Source organism: Terrapene carolina, unplaced genomic scaffold (assembly GCF_002925995.2).
Source record: "Terrapene carolina triunguis isolate 2854851 unplaced genomic scaffold, T_m_triunguis-2.0 Scaffold198, whole genome shotgun sequence".
Lineage (NCBI taxonomy): Eukaryota > Metazoa > Chordata > Testudines > Emydidae > Terrapene > Terrapene triunguis.
The window spans coordinates 182,198-197,773 of record NW_020664549.1 but is presented as its reverse complement, the minus strand read 5'-3'; positions in this window follow the sequence as shown (position 1 = coordinate 197,773).

Sequence of the window (15,576 nt, the reverse complement as noted above, 5' to 3'; positions counted from 1 at the left end):
AGGTGCTTTTGAAAATCCCAATAGATGCCTATCTGCATCTTTAGGTGCCTAAATACCTTTGAAAATCTGGCCCTTACTGTACATAGCATTGGCTTTGTCTTGCAGTAATTATGCATTTCTTTTAACTACAGATTTTGTTTGCAATATGTTGCAGGTCAGGAGTTTACTTCTGATTCTTTCCCTATTATCACACAGCATACAAATGAACAGAAAGGTGTGTCATGGACCAGAGGATATCAGGTGAGAGCAGGTATGAGAGTGTAGATTTGTACAACCAGGGCAGATTTGCGAAACATTGGTCAGGGAGAGTGGTGGAAGAAGTTTGCATGGCCACTGCCTATGCTGGTTCCACCCTGGAGATAAGCAGAAGACTTCACTCTCAGGAGCTAGTGGCCTAGCATCATTTGCCAGCACTAAATTAACACAAAAATTCATTTAATATCTAGGTAGCTAGCTAGATTTCTTCATATATAAGCATTAAATCTGAATTTCTGCTCTCCTAAACTACTCTTTTTCTTCTTCAAATAGTTTCCTATGCCAAACTGGACCCTGCCTGGGGTTACCTCCTCTGATGCTGTGTGTAATCTGTCTTGTCACAATCAGGTCTATGTATTTTTCCTTCCACTTGTCTCACTGTCAACGTGCTGTACAATAGTGTCTCAATCCCAAATGGGTGTGTTCACCCCCATGTGCTTTGAGATCACTTCCCAGAGTCGGTGTTCAGCATTGCGGTGCCTGAGGGCAGCTTATACGATTATATTCGTCACATGTTTCCTGTTTTCAAGTCAGAGCAACAAAACATGAATGGGGTGGTGACTTAATCACTTCATCTTCAGGTAAAGCTGCTTGTTACAGAATAAATCCAGATCAGGTTCTTGATTCCTGAGAACAGTTCCAATGAAAGCAATGGGACTGCTTCTGTATTGGCCTGATCCAATGGAAAGTGAAAGTCTTTCCATTGACTTCAGTGGGCTTTGGATCAGCTAAGCAAGGACTGCAGGATTGGGCCTCGCATCTTGGCGGGCCACACATTCATAGTTCGGACTGAATTCCTCTCAGGGTCCAATACACTTAATTCCAATATTTTTGCATTAATATCATTCACCAGATTAAATTGATTTAATCCATTGGGAAGAAGGATGGTCTTGGGGCAAGTATCAGGGGGTGTAGCCGTGTTAGTCTGTATACACAAAAACAACAAGGAGTCCGGTGGCACCTTAAAGACTAACAGATTTATTTGGGCATAAACTTTCATGGGTAAAAAACCTTTTTACCCACGAAAACTTACGCCCAAATAAATCTGTTAGTCTTTAAGGTGCCACCGGACTCCTTGTTGGTCTTGGGGTAGACACACAAATCTGGGAGTCAGCAGATCTGGCTTCAATTCCTGGTCTCAGGCTTCCTTGGGACAGGTCACCTCCTCCCTCTGTGCCTTAGTTTCTCCCTCTGTGAAATGGGGATTGTATTTCTCCCCAACCACGGATGGGGGAGGGGTTGTGAAGCTTGACCCACTAATGTTGGTAACAGGCCTTGAGAGACGCAGGTAGGGATAGAGCTGGTTGGAATATGGTGTTTCAGTGAAGCTGAACCGTTTTGTGGAGACGTATTGGTTTCCACAAAAGTTTTGTTGAGAAGGTTTTTAGGTCTAGCCGGGGTGGGGGAGTGGGAGAGTCTCTCTAAGGGTAGGTCTACACTTGGAGCTGGGGGTGTGATTCTCAGCTGGAGGAGATGTACTCACACGAGCTCTCATCGAGCTAACAAGTTTAAAATAGTGTATAGTCGCGGCAGTGGGAACAATGGGAGAATGTGCCCATCTGAGATGCTAGGCACCTCCTTGGGGTGGCTAACCTGTCCAGCCGTTTGTGCTGTCATGGCTACACTCTATTTTTAGCATACTAGCTTGATCACAGCTAGCGCAGGTATATGTCCTTGAGCTGGGAATAATATCTCCAGCTGAAGTGTAGACATACCCTAAAACTGAGCAGCTAGGGTAGTGGCTGGGATGTGGGAGAAGAAGGCTCAAATCGCTGTTCTACATGGCTTGGAGTGATCTGGGATGAAAAGCTCTGGTCTGATTCAGGCAGAGCAGGGACTTGAACCTGGCTCTGCTACAGCCCAGGTCCGTACTCTAACCCCATCAGTTTACCGATCACATGTCCTTGTGTTTTCATTCCAATGCAGAACAAAAACAAACTTGTCACACAACAGAACTGTCGTTCCCTGAGCAGCTCTAAGCGTTTTAGAAGCCCTGGGTAGAGACTGAAATGTTAAACTATTGTTTAAAAGATTGTGTAGTGTCATATGCCTTTTTATCATCTGTAATGAGATTACACTAAATATATTTGGACACATGCACAATCAGTGAGTGAGTCCAAGTTTTAGATGGAGGGATTTGAAGACAGGATTCCTGGGCTCTGTTGACGTGTTCCTGTGATACTTTGTGGAAATGACTTGTACATTTTCATGTGCATCAGTTTCACCCATCTGAAAAAAAACCCCTTACTTCCCTGGGACGCTGGGAAAAGTAATAAACTCCCATTCATAAAGTACATGTGTTAGGTGTTAAAGCAGTGTCAAACAGAGCTGAGTGAATAATTGATTGTTTGATTTGGGAGGGACCACCCAAATATGTGTTGTTTTCATTTCATTTTGAACCTACGCTGATTTTTTTTTTCTTGCTGAAACAAAAAAAATCAAGCAATTTTCATTAGGGCTGAACAAAATGTATTCAGTGTGGTTTCAAAATGACATTTCAAAATGAAACTGTTTGGAAGTGAAATGTCAAAACAGTTCATTTAGAAAACATAGAAACAAACTGTTTTGGCTTTTTCAAAAAAAATCCTTGTTTTTCATTTGGCTGAAATTATTCACCAAATTTGACCCATATTTGTGAATAGTTTCTGTTGCCCCAAAATTGCGTTTTTTGGGACTTTACCATTCAACCAAAAAAATTCACGCAGCTCTAGAGAACTGCGCTATCTGATACTATAATTCCCCTTTGCTTGCAGTGTAATTGCATGAGTTTTACTTGCCTGCAGTATCTTTGGTGTTCTGCTCCCATCCTATGTCAAATACTAGGCAATAGTTAAGCAAGGTGAGTAATTTAATGGAGACTTACAAGGAAGTTCTGCTAGTGGTTCAGTAACTGGCACTTTCTCTTTTGAGTCCATGCTTAGCCAATGACCAAACTTAGGGCTAGGTAATGTGCCATGTTTCCGATGAGATGGCAAACTGAGATGTCAATCATTTAATGTGGATTGTTGCAACGGCCGAGCTGTGTGTTGGAGACTCAGGACTGGACTAGCAGAGCATGCTGCTTAGGGTGACCAGATGTCCTGATTTTATAGGGACAGTCCCAATATTTGGGGCTTTTTCTTATATAGGCTCCTATTACCCCCCACCCCCTGTCCCCATTTTTCACACTTGCTGTCTGATCACCCTAATGCTGCTTGTCAGGGATGAGGTGTATTGGCAAAGTTCACTCTCTCTTTTGCAGAATGACACAACACAGGAGTGTGGGCAAGAACAGGGCAGAGAGGGAGATGCTTCCAGGTGGGCTGAGGATGGAGCAGACTTTTTTTTTTTCCTTCTCAGGAAATTCCCAACCTTAAGCACTTCCCTCCAGCTTCCTTGCTTGCCACTCCCCGGGGGACACTCTCCATGTACACACCTTTTTCCATTGCACCAGAGCCATTTGCTCATTTCCAGCAACTCTGTGCAGGCTTGGGCCTGTCACCCCACTCATTCCTTTCTGTATCTAAGTACATGGTCCATTAGGTCCTTTTACAACAAGTGAAAACATAGTGATACGAGAGAAACCGGTCCAAGCAGCAGTCTCCCCTTGTGGAGAAGTATAGGGAATATAGATTTTATATATAATTTTTCTATTGAAAAGATTAAGTATTGTCACTTTTTTTTTAGCTACATTCAGGAACAGCAGTATTTAATAGACATTGAAGAGGTTGGCTTCATGGCAGATCGATAGGATTTTATAGGGTGAAAACAACAGAGTTCTATAGAAATTAGAGTTAATCTAATATTAATTCAATAGGGATGAAACCAGCAGGGTTTTACAGAAATGACTCTAAACTCCTATAGATTTCAATAGAAAATGCTAACCATTCAGTAGGTTTTGGGGAACGTTATAGAAGGGATTTAAGTTTTTGTTAAATTCTATAGGACTTTTCCATAAGGAATGGGACCAATTCATCCCTGTATAACTCTTTGAACCTTCTGTTTGATAAGCTAAATAGATTGAGCTCCCTGAGTCTTTCACTGTCAGCATGTTTTCAAATCCTTTATTTATTCTTATGGCTCTTCCCTGAACTCTCTCCAATTTTTCAACATCCTTCTTGAAGTGGGGACACCAGAACTTAGGGTAACCAGATGTCCCGATTTTATAGTCCCAGTCCCGATTTTTGGGTCTTTTTCTTATATAGGCTCCTATTACCCCCCCACCCCCATTGCGATTTTTCACACTTGCTGTCTGGTCACCCTACCAGAACTGGACACAGTATTCCAGTAGCAGTTGCACCAGTGCCAAATAAAGAGGTAATATAACCTCCCTATTCCTACTTGAGAGTCCCCCGTTCATATTACCGAGGATCACATTAGCCCTTTTGGCCACAGCATCGCACGGGAGCTCGTGTTCAGCAGATTATCCACCATCACTCCGAAAGTCTTTTTTAGAATCTCTGCTACCTAGGATAGAGTCCCCCATCCTGTAAGTGTGGCCTATATTCTTTATTCCTGGATGTTACTAGACCTTACAAATGGCTGCACTGATAAGCTTAGGGGACAACTAACGCAACTGTGATGTAAAGCTGCCCTGAGGCCACAAGGGAAGGGCTGGTACAGGGAAAACCAGCCACACAATTAACATTCAAACTATTTTCAAAGAAGAGAGTTTAATCACTACAGTCCTATTCAGTATGGGCCAGACTCCTCTCAGGTGTGAAGCCAGAGGAGTAAACTCAGGAATTAATTTGGCTCTGACTTCCACTCTCAAGGAAGGCTCCACATTTGGGTCTTAATGCTGAAATCCCAGAACCCTGACTTTAGAAACAAATATCTTCCATTGTTGTATGCAGTATTGTTGTAGCCATGTCAGTCCCAGGATATTAGAGAGACGAAGTGGGTGAGGTAATATTTTTTACTGGACCAACTTCTGTTTTCTCACCAAACTCAAGTTGGTCCAGTAAAAGATATTACCGCACCCACCCTGACTCTTTGGAAGAAAACAGCAGACAAATCATCAGTGGCTGAATTTCTTTTTTTCTTTCTTTCATTATTTTACTAACATCTCAATGTGCATGTGCTTATAAGTGTTTGTGTCGATATCTATACACCTATTGTATATATACGCACACACTCTCTCTCTCCTGTGTGTAAATACACACACACACACACACACACACACACAGAATTAAAAGTCACACAGTCTCCATAACATTTTATAATACACTTAGAGAGGGTACCATTCACGTAAAATGCTTAACCGATTATTTTAAAAAATAATTCCAGAGAATAAGTCTAGACGTACCCTATTCTCTTTAGTTTACCCCATCATAGTCTGTCAGATGTATACATCATAAAGACAGAGTGAGTCCAGTGGGATATGGGAATATGAATTTCTTTCTATCCTACTGCTCAAACACCTCTGCCCCTTGTTTGACATCGCCACCAAACTTTCACCAGCGGATCAGACTCCACAACCTCCCACTTGTTTTAGAAACATAAACTGAAAAACTTGCATCCCAGAGAAACTTACGTCCCAGCTTTGTTGAAACTATTTCATCAGGGCTATTTCCTAACTTGCGTTATCTACAGACCATTCTGTCTATCTACCCCACCATCTCATTGACAAGATAATAGTGTAAACACAGCTATTTTTAAACCCGTGCATTGATAAATTGCTTCTTCATGCCTCCCTACCCTTTTTCGACGTAAGGCCAGGACAGCAGCTATGAGAATCACTTGTATTTTTAATGGTTTTTGGTGTCTCAGAACTTCAGCACCATCTGGGGTCGAGAAAAGAGATTAGAATGTGGAACTGCCCTAAATTAGATTGTGGAACTGCACAAAAGCAGGGCTAATCAATTATTGTTTGTCAAGGTCCAAATTTCTTGGTCAAGGTATTGTCAAGGTCCAGACTCCAGAGAATATAATACAAAAACAATAACGATAATGATAATAAGTAAATAAAAAGATGTTGCGGTCTGTTCAAAAGCATCTGGCGGTCTGGATTTGGCCCATGGACAGCTGATTGACTTCCTCTGCACTAAAACAACACATGCTTGATACGCTAAAGGTCAGATTTTTAGAAACACTCAAGACCCAAAGTGCTGAAGTTGAGCTCTTTTGAAAATCTGGCTGTAAGTGTCACAAGGAAAACGACAGGGTGCTAAGCACATCTGAACATCTTGCCCTAATATGTAAATAAATGTTCCTGAGTAATATCCCGTAATGATAATGGAGTGGAAATGAGTTTCTATAGGTGTCTGGCTGACTGAGTTTCTGGTGCAATGATTATTTCATTGCTGCTGGGATTTCATTACGTAGTATAATTAAGGAGGTGTTCAGGTGCCTAGAGCCTTGGAGAGGCAATTTTTGTTAATCATTTTACGTCTAAATAAATAAATAAGGAGTCTGGGTGCTGGTGGCTGCCCAGCTGCTAATGGAGCTGACTTGTTCCTCCTTGACTAAGTCGCAGGTGCAGCATACTGGGAATCACTCAGAACCTGTAGGACGCTGCTGGAATATAAGAAACCTTACGAGAATGTCAGGCTAGCCTGGGGAGCTCTTAAGGGAGGCTTTAGTTAGTCTCATGTAGCTGCTGGGCTCAAGACTAGAACTGGGTGAAATTTTTGGACCACAACTTTTTTCTGTGAAAATTGCAGGTTCAGCCACACTGAAACAAATTTTGTAAATGTGTGTCGATTTTTGCCAAATTGACCATTTTGGGGGGGAAAATTGGGAAAAAAATCAAATGTTTCCAATATTTTGATTTGAAACAATTTATTGTTTCAAAATTTAATTGCTTAAGAACATAAGAATGGCCCTACTGGGTCCATCTAGCCCAGTATCCTGTCTTCCGACAGTGGACAGTGCCAGGTTCCCCAGAGGGAATGAACAGAACAGGTAATCATGAAATGATCCATCCCCTGTCACCCAATTCCCAGGCTTCTGGCAAACAGAGGATAGGGACACCATTCCTGCCCATCCTGGCTAATAGCCATTGATGGACCTATCCTCCATGAATTTATCTAGTTCTTTTTTGAGCCCTGTTATGGTCTTGGCCTTAACAACATCCTCTGGCAAGGAGTTCCACAGGTTGACTGTGCATTGTGTGAAGAAATATTTCCTTTTATTTGTTTTAAACCTGCTGCCTATTAATTTCATTTGGTGGCCTTTAGTTCTTCTGTTATGAGAAGTAGTAAACAACACTTCCTTATCTACTTTCTCTACACCAGTCATGATTTTATAGACCTCAATCATAGCCCCCCTTAGCCGTCTCTTTTCCAAGCTGAAAAGTCCCAGTCTTATTAATCTCTCCTCATACGGAAGCCGTTCCATACCCCTAATCATTTTTGTTGCCCTTTTCTGAACCTTTTCCAATTCCAATATATTGTTTTTGAGATGGGGTGACCACATCTACACACAGTATTCAAGATGTGGGCATACCATGGATTTATATAGAGGCAACATGATATTTTCTGTCCTATTAGTTATCCCTTTCTTAATTATTCCCAGCATTCTGTTCGCTTTTTTGACTGCCGCTGCACATTGAGTAAATGTTTTCACCCATGAAAGCTTATGCTCCAATACGTCTGTTAGTCTATAAGGTGCCACAGGACTCTTTGTTGCTTTTTACAGATCCAGACTAACACGGCTACCCCTCTGATACTATCCACAATGACTCTAAGATCTCTTTCTTGAGTGGTAACAGCTAATTTAGACCCCATCATTTTATATGTATAGTTGGAAATGTTGAAATGTTAAAAACCGTTTAAAAATGTTAAAAACTGCTCAAAATTGAAATGAAATATTTTGGTTTGGGTCAAATTACAAAATATTTTTTTTGTACATTTTGGTTTGCTGAAAATGTTGGAAAAATTATTTTTGATTTCACCCCAAAACAATTTTTTTTTTATTGTTCAGGATTGCCAGTGAACCAAAAAATCCGTTTTTTGTGCAGCTTTACTAAAGCCTTTATGGCAATTTTGGTTATTCTTTTGACTTTTATTGTGGTTCCTTTCCGTGTACTGCACAAGGACTAGTAGGTTATATCACTTTTTTCCCTAGCTTGGGCCCTGGGTCAACATTTTCTTCAATAGGACTAAAGTACATGCGTAAGTGTTTCTCTAATAGGGATGGACTTAAGCATGTTCTTAAGTACTTTTCTGAATCAAGGTCTGCAGACATTTTTAAAAATGAAACAAACCAACTCACCTTCTTGGCCTCTGTGTCATTTAGATAGAGATAATCATCTTATACCTAATCCATTTACACATCAGTATAAACTATATGCTATGCTTTTGGAACCTCTTTCTAAGGTAAATATTTCGTCTTTATCTTTCATTACCCTCCTGCATACTCAGGTGCACAGGGCATCCACCATTTTCCAGCATTTATTTTGGTCTTGTGCTGGTTTGTTGAGGCTTCTGAGACACATGTTGATAGATTTGACTTCTTTCTCTTTAGTTCTGCATCATGTTTATCTAGGTCACCCTCTTTTCAAGTGGTGTCCATATTATCACTTGCTGTGAAAATGGTGTTGGTGGCATCTTTAAAGCGTGTCCTAAGTATGTCCATTGTTGTCTTCTTACCATGGTGGAGTTTTAGATTGGTTTGCTCACTTTGAATTTCTGATGTTGCAGGAAACTTTCCAATGAACTCTGAAGATCATTTCCAGTTATTTACTCCGGAATAAGTTAATCTTCTTGTCAATTACTGTTGTCCATTTTTATCTCTCACCCTCTCTTTCAGCACCCACATAAAAAACTAACTTCTACTGTCATTCTGTTTATCTTTAATAAAAACTTAGTAAAACATCTGTTTAGTTACAGTCTTTTGTTAAAAGGAGCAATGGCGTGAAACTTAGGCACTGTATTATTGCAAAGGAAGTAGGTCCTGAACCCACCTCCTATTCAATTTCAAAATCATTATAAATCTGCAAGTGAATGAAGTCACTTTCTAATTACTCATGACTAGGGTATTTTTTTGGGGGGTGCTTTTGTGAAACTGTTGAAATATGCAAATGAAGCCTAGACAGGAAGGTAGGAGAAGCCACCCCCACGCAAGTGTACCTAACAGCTGAAAGGGTTTGCAGGAAATTTCCTTTCACTTGTATAAAAAGGACCAGAAACCTGCAGTTAGAAGCAGAAATCCATAAACACCAAGCTACAGTCTCCAAGGAATTCAGGTAAGAAATGGAACTGAGTACTCTGCTTTATGCTAACATAAAAATAATGATACTATATTTTTAATGAACTGTATATTAAAAACCAGCATGGTCTAGTGGTTAGAGTATGGGATAAAGATTCAAGAAACCTGGGTTTTATTCCCAACTACTACTGTTGACTTGCCACGTGATGGTGGGAAAGTGTCTTCCATTTCTCTATGCCTCCATTTTCCCATCTGTGAAATGGTGATGTTACTGATGTATCTTTGTAAAGTATTTTGAGATATCTGGATGAAAAGAGCTATATAATAGCAGAAGATTTCTTGTTGTTTATTTTAAATGGGTTTAGACATTGAACATGGATTGTCTACAGTCTAGACTCTAGAGGAATTAAGTTATTTCACTTAAGTCTATGAACACTTTCTGTAGCAACAAAAACAATTTTAAACCATGCTTGAAAAACAGGCAAAAAACCCGCCTTCTTGAACATGAAATCAAATTTTGTGACTGATCATATTTTTGCCCTGGCACAATCTAGATTCTACTGTTGACCATTTATACACAGGGAAGAATTAGAATGACATCTAAATGTTATTTTCCCATATGAAATCACATACAAAGAGCCTAGAAAGGTCATTTTAAATAACCTTTAGAATAATTAGTAGGTCATTAATAACGACACTGATAACTTGGAGGGTTTGCTATTCATGTGGACTATGCATGAGATCCCATTATTCTCTTATATTTAATGTGAAAGTAGGAAGGATGATCTTGTGGTCAAGTGAGAGGATTGGGAATCAGAACTTCAAGGGGTGACTTGATTAGAGTCTGTAAATACCTACATGGGAGACAAATATTTAATAATGGTCTCTTCGATCTAGCAGAGAAAGGTCTAACATGATTCAATAGTTGGAAGTTGAAGCTAGACAAACTCAGCCTGGAAATAAGGTGTAAATTTTTAACAGTGAGAGTAATTAACCATTGGAACAATTTACCAAGGGTCAGAGCGGAGTCTCCATGACTGATAATTTTTAAATCAAGATGGGATGTTTTTCTAAAAGCTCTGCTCTAGGAATTACTTTGGGGAAGTTCTATGGCCTGTGATATACAGGACGATAGACTAGCTGATCCCTTCTGGCCTTGAAATCTATGAAACTTCTGGTTCTATTTCCCAGTTCTGCCACAAACAGCCTGTTCAGAAAGTCAGTAAACCTCTGTGCCTGTTTCCCCACATGTAGAATTCTTACATACCTTTCAGAGGTGTTTTAAGGGCACATTCATTTATGTTTATAAAGTGCTTTGAGATCCTGGTATATAAAGTGCTCAGGAAGGGCTAAGTATTATTACAGAATAAACTCATGTCCCTCTGGATTATAGAAGCTTCAGAACCCAAGTAAAATGGAATGAAAATGGTGGTGTCAAGGGTGAATTTGGCCCATTACTCTTAAAATTAAACAAACTCACTCTTGTTGGTAGCATGGTCACTTTTGTTCATGTTTTCCATAAACAACATACCTGGCATTTAATAACATTTAAGAGTTTTAGACTTGGTGAGCAAAATGAATGGCACAGTTGCTCCAGGGAACCGATAGAAGTCCCATCACTTGACTTAAGACTGTGATTCAACAAAGCCCATAAGCACATATATTACTCCATCACTATTCTGCCAAGTGTTTAAGTATATTATATATTACTATGCTGACTTCTACTAGATTAGGCTCTATCCCACTGAGTCAATAGGCTGAAGAAACTGTCAAAAGAAAGATGAGAAGATAAGGAAAGAAATTGAGAGACAAGGTGGGTGAGGCTACAACAACACTGCATACTTGAAAGAAATTGAGTCATTCATTTCTAATGACAATTGAAAATGGCAAAGTGGGATACATTTGGAAGGCATTACAGAGAGAAAGGATCAAGTGGAGAACACATTCAATCATACTTGTATAAACAGCTAATTATGCTAACAAAAGACTTGGTTTCAGAGGTGCCAATCACCTGTAACTCCAGTTGAAGTCAATGGGAGCAGCAGGTGCTCAACACCTCTGAAAATCAGTCTCAACATGAATGTAACATTGCAACCCCCATTTCTTTTTAACAGGGGCAGTTTGGCCTGTCTGTTTTGTAGAATGATGATGACCATGAGTCGTTTCTGCTGCCTGGTTTTGCTTCCATTTTTCTTTGGTGAGATTCTAACGGCGGAAGGAGGAAGGCTCCGCTTTGGTGACTGTGAACTGAGTGGTGTGTCTTTCCAGGAACTAAGGGACTACTTTGGTGCAATCAGAGGAGCCACCGTAAGTACCACCTGGAAATGCGTGTTGGCTTCCAATCCGTTCACAGGAAATCACAAGTGCATATTGAGAAGTCTGAATTAAAGGAGACCAATCAGAGCATTGGCTCACATGACATCTAGAAGCAAATTCAGAGGCAGAACAGCTGCAGACTCAGATGAACTGAACACCACATTGAATTATTCCTATAGAAAATGAAAGGAATTTGGAACCAACGTTCTGCTTTCTTTACCATTTATAGTAGTCATTAGGTTGGAACAAATGCCCAGTTCAATGTCATTTGAAACCAATGTAAAAAAGAAACAGTGGCCCCGAGCAAAACTCTCAGGTGGCTGACTATAATTTTAAGCCAAAAATAATGGAAACTGATTTCCCCTTTTCATCCCTTCATTTAGGGTGACCAGACGTCCTGATAAAATCGGGACTGTCCCGATTTTGAGGAGTTTGTCCCGCGTTCCGATATTTTGTTTCGGGCTTGTTTTTTTTTTTTTACACTCACCCATCCGGGTCTTCGGCGGCAATTCAGCGGAGGGTCCTTCAGTCGCTGATGGTCTTCGGCGGCATTTCGGTGGCGGATGCTTCTGCCTTTTGCGCAAGGTTTATTACCCGCCACCGAAGACCGTCAGCCATTGAAGGACCCGCCGCCGAAGACCCAGATGGGTGAGTGTAACAATTAAAAGGGCGCCCCCCAGCGGCGGTCCTGATATTTTCCAGTTAGCATCTGATCACCCTACCTTCATTCAAATGATGTCTCTTCTTTTTGTAATTGCAGCAAACCCAAGACCGCATGACTGACGTTGTATTGCTGAAGAGAGTTGCTCTGCACGGAGTCCCGGTAAATGCTGTAATTTGTCAATAAATCCTGGTGCTCAGAGTAGGGAAATTTCCTGCCCTCTCTCCTCCTGCTTTGAATTCACCTTCACACACACAAGCTTTTTTTCATTTCTAGTGGCGCTTTTCATATCTTCCTCTTGTCCCTTCCCCGAAGGAGGCCTTCAAGGTTCCATCACCGCTCTATTCCTTTCACCACCAGCCTCTTCTCCTTGTCCCATGCCTCTTACTTTGCCCTCAAGACCGGAAATCTTGGAGTCATTTTTCATCCCAAACATCTACCTTACACAGGTCATGTGTCTAAAAGACACCCCCACACCTGCTTTCCCTCTTCCTCCAGAATGTCCTGCCCTGTGCCTATGACTCTTCACATCTGAATGTGGTCTTTTCATTTCTGCAACTCTGTCTACACCTAAAGCCCTTCTCTCCAAGACCCTGTGTCATTTGTAATCTAAAGATCTCACTCTAAGAGCTGCCTCTGCAGTTTAGCCTCCTGAGTGCTTCCCCTTAATGCATTCTATGAAGAATACAGTATAAAGAGCAGATATCCTCCTCTTCAAGCTGCCCCGGAACTATTTCCAATTCTGCTCTCCTGCTTTGTACAGAACTTCCATTGGAGTGTGCATGTCTGGCATGAGACTACAGATCTGATACCACTGTTAGTCACAATAGATCCAAAGCTGAGCTCAGAGAGAAGCATTTTGCCCAGCTTACGTTGCAATGATCTCATGGACAAAAGCTTGCTGAGAGCTTGCTGGATGAAACATGAGAGTGAATACAATGGAAAATAATCTTGGAAAATGAGCATGGCACCCAGGGCTCAGTGTGGACAGAGGAACCACTTTATGGAGTTCAACTGCTTGAGCATTGTGCTGAATTGCCTATGATTTCAAGATTTACTTTGCAAATATATGTGTGTATCTTTCATTTAAGTTAATGCATATAACAAGAGACTTTGCATGCAAATGAATAAGAGACATAGGATATTTTGACACTGCGATAAGCCTCATGTCCTCTCCTCTTGCCTTAGATTTCAGAGAGCTGCTGCTTACTCCGCCATCTGTTGAGGTTCTACATTGAAAGTGTTTTCAAGCACCATGAAGCAACAAGCTCCCTACTTCGCAGAAGAACCAGTAGGCTGTCTAACTCCTTCCTCAGCATTAAGGGGAAACTGAAACACTGTGTAAGCATGGAGCCTATATCAGGTTTCTTTAATGCCATGAAATAGGGGCCAATAACATCACGAAAAGATGGAGTCTTGGGTCCAATAGTTATAAGAACAGTGTGTGAAATATGTTTAAAAAATAAAACCTTGAATAAAATAAGCTAGCGCAGCCTGTGCTGTCTGTTCGAATAACACTTACCTGCTGAAAGAAGCAACAGAGGGTCCTGTGGCACCTTTAAGACTAACAGAAGTATTGGGAGCATAAGCTTTCGTGGGTAAGAATCTCACTTCTTCAGATGCAACTTGCATCAGATGCGACTTGCATCTGAAGAAGTGAGGTTCTTACCCATGAAAACTTATGCTCCCAATACATCTGTTAGTCTTAAAGGTACCACAGGACCCTCTGTTGCTTTTTACAGATTCAGACTAACACGGCTACCCCTCTGATACCTACCTGCTGGGTGACTGAATGATTCCAGAATTAGAAATGGGACAATAGGCCCAGATCCTCAAAGGTACTTAGGTACCTAAAGTCTCATTGATTTTAATAGGAGTTAAGTGCCTAAATACCTTTAAGGATCTGGGCCATAAAGCTTTTCACCTCTAGGCTACCTGTTGGTAAACACTGACCATGGGTTTGACAGCTTTTCTGAAATGAGTAGATGGATCTCTGTCTAGCTCCTAGTGGACATTGCTGAGAAAAACAGCATCATAACTGGTGCTAGTTCCCATTCTTTTGCAGTCTAAGCAAAGTAGGAAAGGACTGACTGGGCCATGGAGATTGAGCAAGCTTTCTCTTCTGCAAGCCAGGGTAGGGGAAATATAAGGTAGCCTGCTTAGCTCCAGACCACGGACTTCAGTCTCCAGGGCTGCTTCTAAGCTGTTCCCAAAAATAAGCAAATTTGCTTGCTTTGCCCAATAGTTCTAACAATGTATTTGTTTTCTTTTACATAGCATGATCAGAGGAAGTGTTCCTGTGGGGAAGAGTCAAACAGTAGATTTCAACTCATCAGAGAGGAATATGAAAAGGTAACTTGGGGGATTCTCCCATCATCCATTGCACAATTGATTTCTGGCTCTGAGGGGGTGGGGGAGAGGGAACAAACAACACACCAACTCATTATTAGTAATTTGTATTATAATAGCACCTGGAGGCTGCAACCAAGATCAGGGCCCCATTGTACTTGACATTACACAGACACACAGGGCAAGACAGTCCCTGCCCCACAGAGCTTAGGCCCAGATTTTGAAAGGTATTCAAGTGGTGGTGTACTCGGTGTTGCAACATCTAACTGATTTAGGAGCCTAAATCTCATTTTTAAAAAGGATCTAGGCACTTTAGGAGTCTAAATCCCATCAACTGTTGCCCAAGTCATTTTTGAAAATGGGAATTAGGCTCCTACAACACTTAGGTTTTTTTGAAAATTTTGCCCATTGTTTTTAAGAATCAGAATTTGCAAATAGTTGTCACATACTGATATCTAAGATACCAGTTTTCCTCCAGATTTTACGTAGAAATTAACTGTGGTAACTGTATGATACCTATTGGCTAAATCATGAATTTTGACGGTGTCTACCATTTCAGTCTCCAGTCTTCAATTTATAAGATTAAGAGAAAATCAGTTCAAAAAATTAAAATGAGCTCCTTTAGTAAAGTCCTGCGAGATCACCTTGATTACATAAGTAAAACGTGTATATGCAAAACCAAATCACTATGATCAACCTTTAATTTTATCTACAGCTTTTTATGAAGGCACTAACAGCATGACTTGGTTTTATTTCTTTAGCTGGATAGAAACGCTGCAGCAAACAAAGCACTGGGTGAGCTGGACGTTCTCTTCGTCTGGATGGAAGGGATTAAGAACTAAGAACACGGAGAAAATCAAGAA